Source organism: Triticum aestivum, chromosome 7A (assembly GCF_018294505.1).
Source record: "Triticum aestivum cultivar Chinese Spring chromosome 7A, IWGSC CS RefSeq v2.1, whole genome shotgun sequence".
NCBI classification, from domain to species: Eukaryota; Viridiplantae; Streptophyta; class Magnoliopsida; order Poales; family Poaceae; genus Triticum; species Triticum aestivum.
In genome coordinates, this window is record NC_057812.1 from 301,002,888 (window position 1) to 301,009,996 (window position 7,109).

General features: G+C 42.9%; 1 long non-coding RNA gene across 3 annotated transcripts; it reads left to right on the forward strand.

Annotated features, from left to right (window-relative positions):
* The first annotated feature begins 398 nt into the window (after positions 1-398).
* On the forward strand, positions 399-5,067 carry LOC123153194 (uncharacterized). 3 transcript variants are annotated; one of them, XR_006476390.1, is made up of 6 exons: positions 402-789; positions 1,026-1,084; positions 1,409-1,770; positions 2,124-2,238; positions 2,755-3,077; positions 3,414-5,067. It is a non-coding gene; the product is annotated as an uncharacterized lncRNA (long non-coding RNA). The 3 variants fall into 3 exon arrangements; XR_006476389.1 differs by having other exon boundaries at positions 399-789; positions 1,026-1,770; positions 2,755-3,101; XR_006476388.1 differs by having other exon boundaries at positions 401-789; positions 1,026-1,770.
* Positions 5,068-7,109: the final 2,042 nt, after the last annotated feature.

Sequence of the window (7,109 nt, forward strand, 5' to 3'; positions counted from 1 at the left end):
TCTTCTAGCGAACGTGGTATTATGGATTGTGCTTCTTTTACGTAAATGTTGTAGTTAAAATATGCACATGTCTAACCATTTTCCCAAAACAATTGAATAATAAGAACCAGCATTTTCTCCCGTTGCAACGCACGGGCATTTATGCTAGTATATATATATACACATATATATATACACACACACACACACATATATAATCCCTATCCCTATCTATCCCTAATTTTTCCCTTTTTTCCCTACTAATAAAGCAATTACTGCTTCTGGTCGTACGTCGTCGACGCTTTGGCAAAAAGCCCCTCTGTTTTGTAGTACTCAACCTGTAGTCCTTTCTTAAGTGAGAAAACGTTTCGTTCAAACATTTTACAAATAAATCCTTATAGTTTACCATATTCAACCCACGGTCCTTTCTAAATTGAAAAAAAGCACGCCAGAAAACACACACGAGAACGGGCTCTCCTCTCCCTCGCCTCCCGATCCCAACCGCCAGGCGCTCGATCTGGTGCCGCGCCGGCCATCCGGGCGCGGCGTCGATGGATCTGGCGGTGGGTGCGGCGTCTTGCTCCGGTGGCAACGGTGTCCTGCTGATGCAAAGAGACCAGGGCGTGAGGGAGAGAGGAAGAAAGGAGGAGAAGGGGCACAAGGTGAGGGAGGCGGTCGCCGGCGACGGCGGCTCCGGTGACCGGCCGGAGGGAAGGGAGAGGAACTCATGTTGAGGCGGCGCGGCTTGGTGCACGCTGGTTTCTCCGGATCGACCCCCTACTCAGATCTGCACGCCCCTGATGATTGGAGGTAGGGTAATCACTCTCCTCTTTAAAACTAGATCGTTTTCTTCTTTGGTCTGGAAAACATAAATCCTTAGACACCCAACGGTATGTTTCAACATGTTTTTAGCCTTGATTTGATGTAAAAAGGATCTAATTTCTCTTCCCGCTTATGTTCTGGATTTCATCTTTTCTCCTTTCTCTGATTTACTCATACACGACTCCTGACTTGCTGCATGTGGCTGCTGAATCTTCCTACTGCAGGTGTGCCTTTCACATGTTCGTTGAGTTGCAGCAACAAGGACAGATGGCCATCTTCACAGGTTATGCCCCTTACTGTAATTTGCATTCAGTTATGTGCAGTAATAATGCCATATTTGTTAGCCTGCTAGCTGTTTCCAGATTTTTTTAGACATGATTGACTGCTTCTACACAAAAGGAGTTTGTCGAAAATAAGAGCAATCCCATTGTTGCTACAGAGCCCGAAGATTCTTTGCCTTTCTTTGAACTGTTTGAGTTTTTTCTTTCATATGGCTACAATTATTTGATTGGTCCATGTAGATTTAGGCAACATGAGATGAGCCGATGATATATATTGTAATATACGATGTCTATTGCTACAAGTGTTGATGTCTTGGTGATGGCAGGTTTTGCAAGTAATTGAAATGCTTTTTGAGTAGAGGATAATTAGAGATATAATGTTCTACCTGATCTTGAGGTATGTGAAAGTGAACTCGGTGATTTTGAGTAATTCTAAGAGTATACATCTCATCTATCAGGTATCCTTTTTTGAGTAATGCTGAGAGGATACATCTCATCTATGAGGAATTAATCCATCTCGTTTTCTCTGTGTTTACCTTGTTCTACAAATGGCTAACTAGGTAATGATTATTGATAGCTAATGACATGAGGGAGAGGGGGACAAGCCCCTTTAGCTACTGCAATGTGGTTGTGCATACAAATGTGCTACTCATATTCCACTGTTAGACGAGCCAGGCGCGAGAAGCAGGTTCAGAATTCAGCTCCATTTGATTTACATTTAGATCATCTTGCTGCAACACCATCACTTTTCTTGATAGCAAACAACAATTTTTAGTAATCATTTATAGCTTTTCTTTGGTTTGTTTATTCTATTATACCATAGATATCATGAGAAACTGTTAATCGCTTAAGGAGGGTGTTCTGTTCACTCAAAATCAACTGCCTAATGGTCTGATTAGTTTATGTATGTGAAAATTTATTTTGATAATTATAGTTGCAATTTCCAGTCAAGGCATATGTTCTTTTATACTTTTATAGTGAGTCTACAATAGGTTGAATAGATTCGATTTCTATTTCCTTTCCTTGTCGTCGTCCACTTAGGTTATAAGGGGAGCCAGAGAGGTGAGGGAGGTGACCAAAGCGGCAGCGGCCTTGGGGTGCCGAAGAAGAGTGCGTAGGAGGATGGAAAGGGGCTCTTATACGACGGCTGGAAGAGGTAACCTAGGATTTCGTGGTGCTCTACTCTATACCTCATGCTTGGATGATTGTACTTTTCGTTTTGACTGATCAATTGGGTTTAATTCTGTATGAGTTGGGTAGCAGCTTGAGCTCAAAAGGTTCTCTACTCTATCCAAATATTCTGCTAGATTTGATTAGAATTTGTGTTTATTAAAACATGCACCAAGAGGATCTAGGCCAAACAATGACAAATTATGCAGCTGCACCTAAACATCTTAATACCACAAGATGGTCACTATGGAACTACATAGCTTCGGCTCGTCACTGGTTACCATAATTTGTAATGTGGCGATTGATGGATGTGCGTAGATAGATTATATACCTACATGGTACTTTCTGGGTATGTGTATAGATGAATCCCTCATGTATTTAGATTGTTTGCTTAACTATTACTCTTCTCCATTTTCCGACTTTGTGATAACTTAATATAAATTACATTTTGTTTTGAAATAAAAAGATATGTGATGGTAATTGTGTTGTGTTCTATCAACAGAACTATGCTCTCCTAAACCTGAATGGGCCAGAAGTGACAAGACAGACAGATCTGGCAGTCAATTATTCTTCAGTTTCGGTTGTGATGTTTCAACATGAGTTCAGAGCGTTAATGCTTTGCTGATGCGAGGAGGTGAAGTTGTATGCTACCAGAGTGCAGATATTTCTTGGTGTGTTTGCTTTCAAGAAAAGATGGATGTGTGTTGTGACTGTGACAGATGGTTCTACTGGATATGTTGTTGGGTTTATAACAAGAAGCATTGGTAAGGATATCAAAATACAAGAGAATGCTGCAACGACCAAGGTGCCATATATATATCGAAGGTGCTCGCAAACTTCCTTCGACTGGTGTGGCCCTGTTGCTTTCTTATTATAATGATAGTAGAGTTCAAAAGTTCTAGATGGCAGTGGTATATCAGTATCTTATTTCACTTTCATCGCTTCTATAAAAGCTAGATAAAATGATCTATATCACTAGAATCTATTGCCTTGCACATACTCCCTCTGTCCGGAATTATTTGTCGTAGAAATGGATGTATCTAGACATATTTTTAGTTCTAGATACATCCATTTCTGTGACAAGTAATTCGGGATGGAGGGAGTATTTGTCTACACAAACACTTGTATTCCTTTTTACACTGAATTTCCTTTTTGTTACAGGAGGATTCAGAATATGAAGTTACTGGAAACATTGTTGGAAGTGTTGGTCCTGAGAGCACAGAAAAGGATTCATCGTTTCTTATAAAAACATTACAATCATTCAAAGAAGCTTTGATCAAGGAGGATGACACAAATGTTGCTGAGATTGAGGCCTTCTTACTTTGCATTGATGTCGATGATGAGAAGAACTCTCTTATGAGGAAAATCATTGCTTTGAATTATTGATAACTGTGAGAGATCGTGTCTTGAGAGCAGGTGCAAAATCTGAATTCTACAGATTGAGAGAGGTGCAGATTCTGAATTCTGCACACAGAAGACAGAACAGAGAGCTGGTGGCAAATGTGCAAGGGGAAGTTATGGAGAGCTTTCTTTGCTAGCTGAATAAGTCTATCAGGAGTCAAGGCCTGTTTTGTTGGAGGCTTGATGGAACTTGCCTGGCCTGATAAGTAACTGTGCGCGCGGTCGTCCTGGGTGCTTGGCTTGAGCTAGCATGCCGTGTTGTTATCTTGGTTGAGGCAGCTGGAGTTAGCAAGGTGATTAGTCAAGGGTGGCTGTCGATGCCATCTAAAAAATAGGTGTTAAAACTTCATATTTTCTCAGGAAAAATTCGTATGAATTAATGAATATCAGGCTACATTCAGGCGATATTGTTTGTCAGGCACAGAGCTCAGGGTAGCAACCACACATTTAAGTGAGCTTTTGTTGAAATGCGTTGGTACTTTAGTTTTTAGATTCTGTGATGATGGTATGCATAAATACATGAGCTCTTTCAACCAGTACCACATAGTATTAATGAGGTAACAGAAACTTGCAATTCCATTATCCTGCATCTGCCCAAGTCTAGAAGGTCAGATAAGTTGTTCCACAAGATAGACAACAATTTTTTATGAGTCATCACAGTGGGCCGAGAACTTGTTGATGAAGCCAATGATTGGGTTGATCATAGTGATACGGCATCAGACGTAATGCTAGATTTAACCCCAGACAAATGGGCAAACATGAAAAGAGGAAAGATGTCAATGCATGAGCCAGAGGGTTCCAGTGGTGAATATTTTGGACCAGAAGTTATGGATGTTTCACGCGAAGAAGCCATTCTTTCCAATGTTTACATATAAGATATACCAGTACATCCCAATTGGTAGGGCCCCTCCACTAATAAGCTGGATATCCTTTTAACAAGTAGCTCGGAGAGAATAAAGCGTTATATTTTATCATACTTTTATAGTTTAACATGTCAAAGAAGGGAGATGAGACACCAGCGGATGGCAAGATGGATGAACTGTTGGACAGTGTTAGCCTTAATTACCTAATTCCTAATGAAGTGGAAAACTTTATGACCAGCATAGAAAATGTGCAACACTCTTCTTCTGAGCATGAAGGGCAAAATGATGATTTCGAAGCAAATATCATTGAGCAAGATGAACACATTGGAAAGATTTTACTAATCTTACTGTTGCATGCAAAGACATTGGTGATGTCATATCAGAAGACCCACAGAAGGTTTAGGTTTCCGAGGGCAAGCAGAAATAAGTGATAGCTATGCCGGTATTCTAAATAATGGCAACACATATTATGTAAACACAGTTCTGCAGTATTTTCATTGTTTATCGGAGCTCAAAGAAATCTTAATAATTTGTGAAGACGTATGAGTGCTCGGGGCTGATGTTCTATGGTTGATTTCGGGATGTGTAAGAGCAGGGCGAATACCACTATATCATACTCTCTTGACTGGGATGAACTTCGCCTTTTTGTAGAAAAGTGATAGAATAAGAATTGTGATTTCTGCTGCTATTATGATATGCTTTTCTAATATTCTTTGCTACCACTCTTTGTTGTATCAATTATTTGTTGTGTGAACCATGTGGCGGGTCGAGCTCAGATGATTCAGATAGGATAGAGTGGGCGTCGAAAATCGCCCGTGACATTCTAGGTGAATTCTAGCCGTTGCTAGCAAGGCCTTTGGTAATTTCTATATAATTTTTTCCCGTTGCAACACACGGGCATTTTTCCTAGTTATTTTTAAAAATAATACACCATCAGCCCGCTGTTGACGATTGGATTTAGTCAGCCCACAGCAGGCCGACTGCACCTAGTCAGCCAATAGCCGGTTGACAGTTGGCCAGTCGGCCACGTGCAGATCGAGCATTGGCTAGGCCACACAACGAAGGGGCTGTCGGCGCGGCTTGCTTACGGGGCGCCCTGTCAGCCTGTTGTCGACCGATCGGTCAGCTGCGGGCCGACAGGGTGCAGACCCCACAACGGCTGGCCTCTTCCTCCTTTTTCCTTCTCCTTCTCCGCACGCGCGCAACAACTCTCTGTTCTTTCTTTCTCCTCTTTCTCATTCGAAATGCCTCCAATTTCTACACCAAAATGAGCCGTTTTTTTGCGGATTTGGCACCGTGAATGGGTTCTACGTAGTTAGGGGAGCCAAGGGAGATCTCGATCTACTGATAGAGTAGCTTCTGTTGGGGAACACAATATTTCAAAAAAAATTCTACGATCACGCAAGATCTACCTGGGGATGCATAGCAACGAGAGGGGAGAGTATGTCTATGTATCCTCGTAGACCGAAAGCGGAAGCGTTAAGAAACACGGTTAATATAGTCGAACGTCTTCGTGATCCAACCGATCAAGTACCGAACGCACGACACCTCCGCGATCTGCACACGTTCATCTCGGTGACGTCCCTCATACTCTTGATCTAGTTGAGGCCGAGGGAGAGTTTCGTCAGCACGACGGCGTGTTGACGGTGATGATGAAGTTACCGACGTAGGGCTTCACCTAAGCACTACGACGATATGAACGAGGTGGAAATATGTGGAGGGGGCACCGCACACGGTTAAGAATCAACTTGTGTGTCTATGGGGTGCCCCTCCCCCGTATATAAAGGAGTGGAGGAGGGGAGGGCCGGCCCTCTCTATGGTGTGCCCCAAGGGGGATTCCTACTCCTAGTAGGAGTATATTTCTCCCCTTTCCCTAGTCGGAGTAGGAGAAGAAGGAAGAGGGAGAGAGAGGGAAGGAAAGGGGCCCCGCCCCCCTCCCAATTAGGATTGGGCTTTGGGGGGGGCCTCCTACTTGGCCGCCTCCTCCTCTCTCCCACCATGGCCCATTAAGGCCCATAAACTCCCCGGGGGGTTCCGGTAACCCCCCGGTACTCCGGTAAATGCCCGAACTCATCCGAAACCATCCTGGTGTCCAAACTTAACCTTCCAATATATCAATCTTCATGTCTCGACCATTTCGAGACTCCTTATCATGTCCGTGATCACATCCGGGACTGCGAACTACCTTCGGTACATCAAAACACATAAACTCATAATACCAATCGTCATCGAACGTTAAGCGTGCGGACCCTACGGGTTCGGGAACTATGTAGACATGTCCGAGACTCATCTCCGGTCAATAACCAACAGCAGAACATATATGCTCATATTGGTTCCTACATATTCTACGAAGATCTTTATCGGTCAAACCGCATAACAACATATGTTGTTCCCTTTGTCATCGGTATGTTACTTGCCCGAGATTCGATCGTCGGTATCATCATACCTAGTTCAATCTCGTTACCGGCAAGTCTCTTTACTCGTTCCATAATGCATCATCCTATAACAAACTCATTAGTCACATTTCTTGCAAGGCTTATAGTGATGTGCATTACCGAGAGGGCCCAGAGATACCTCTCCGACAATGCCAACT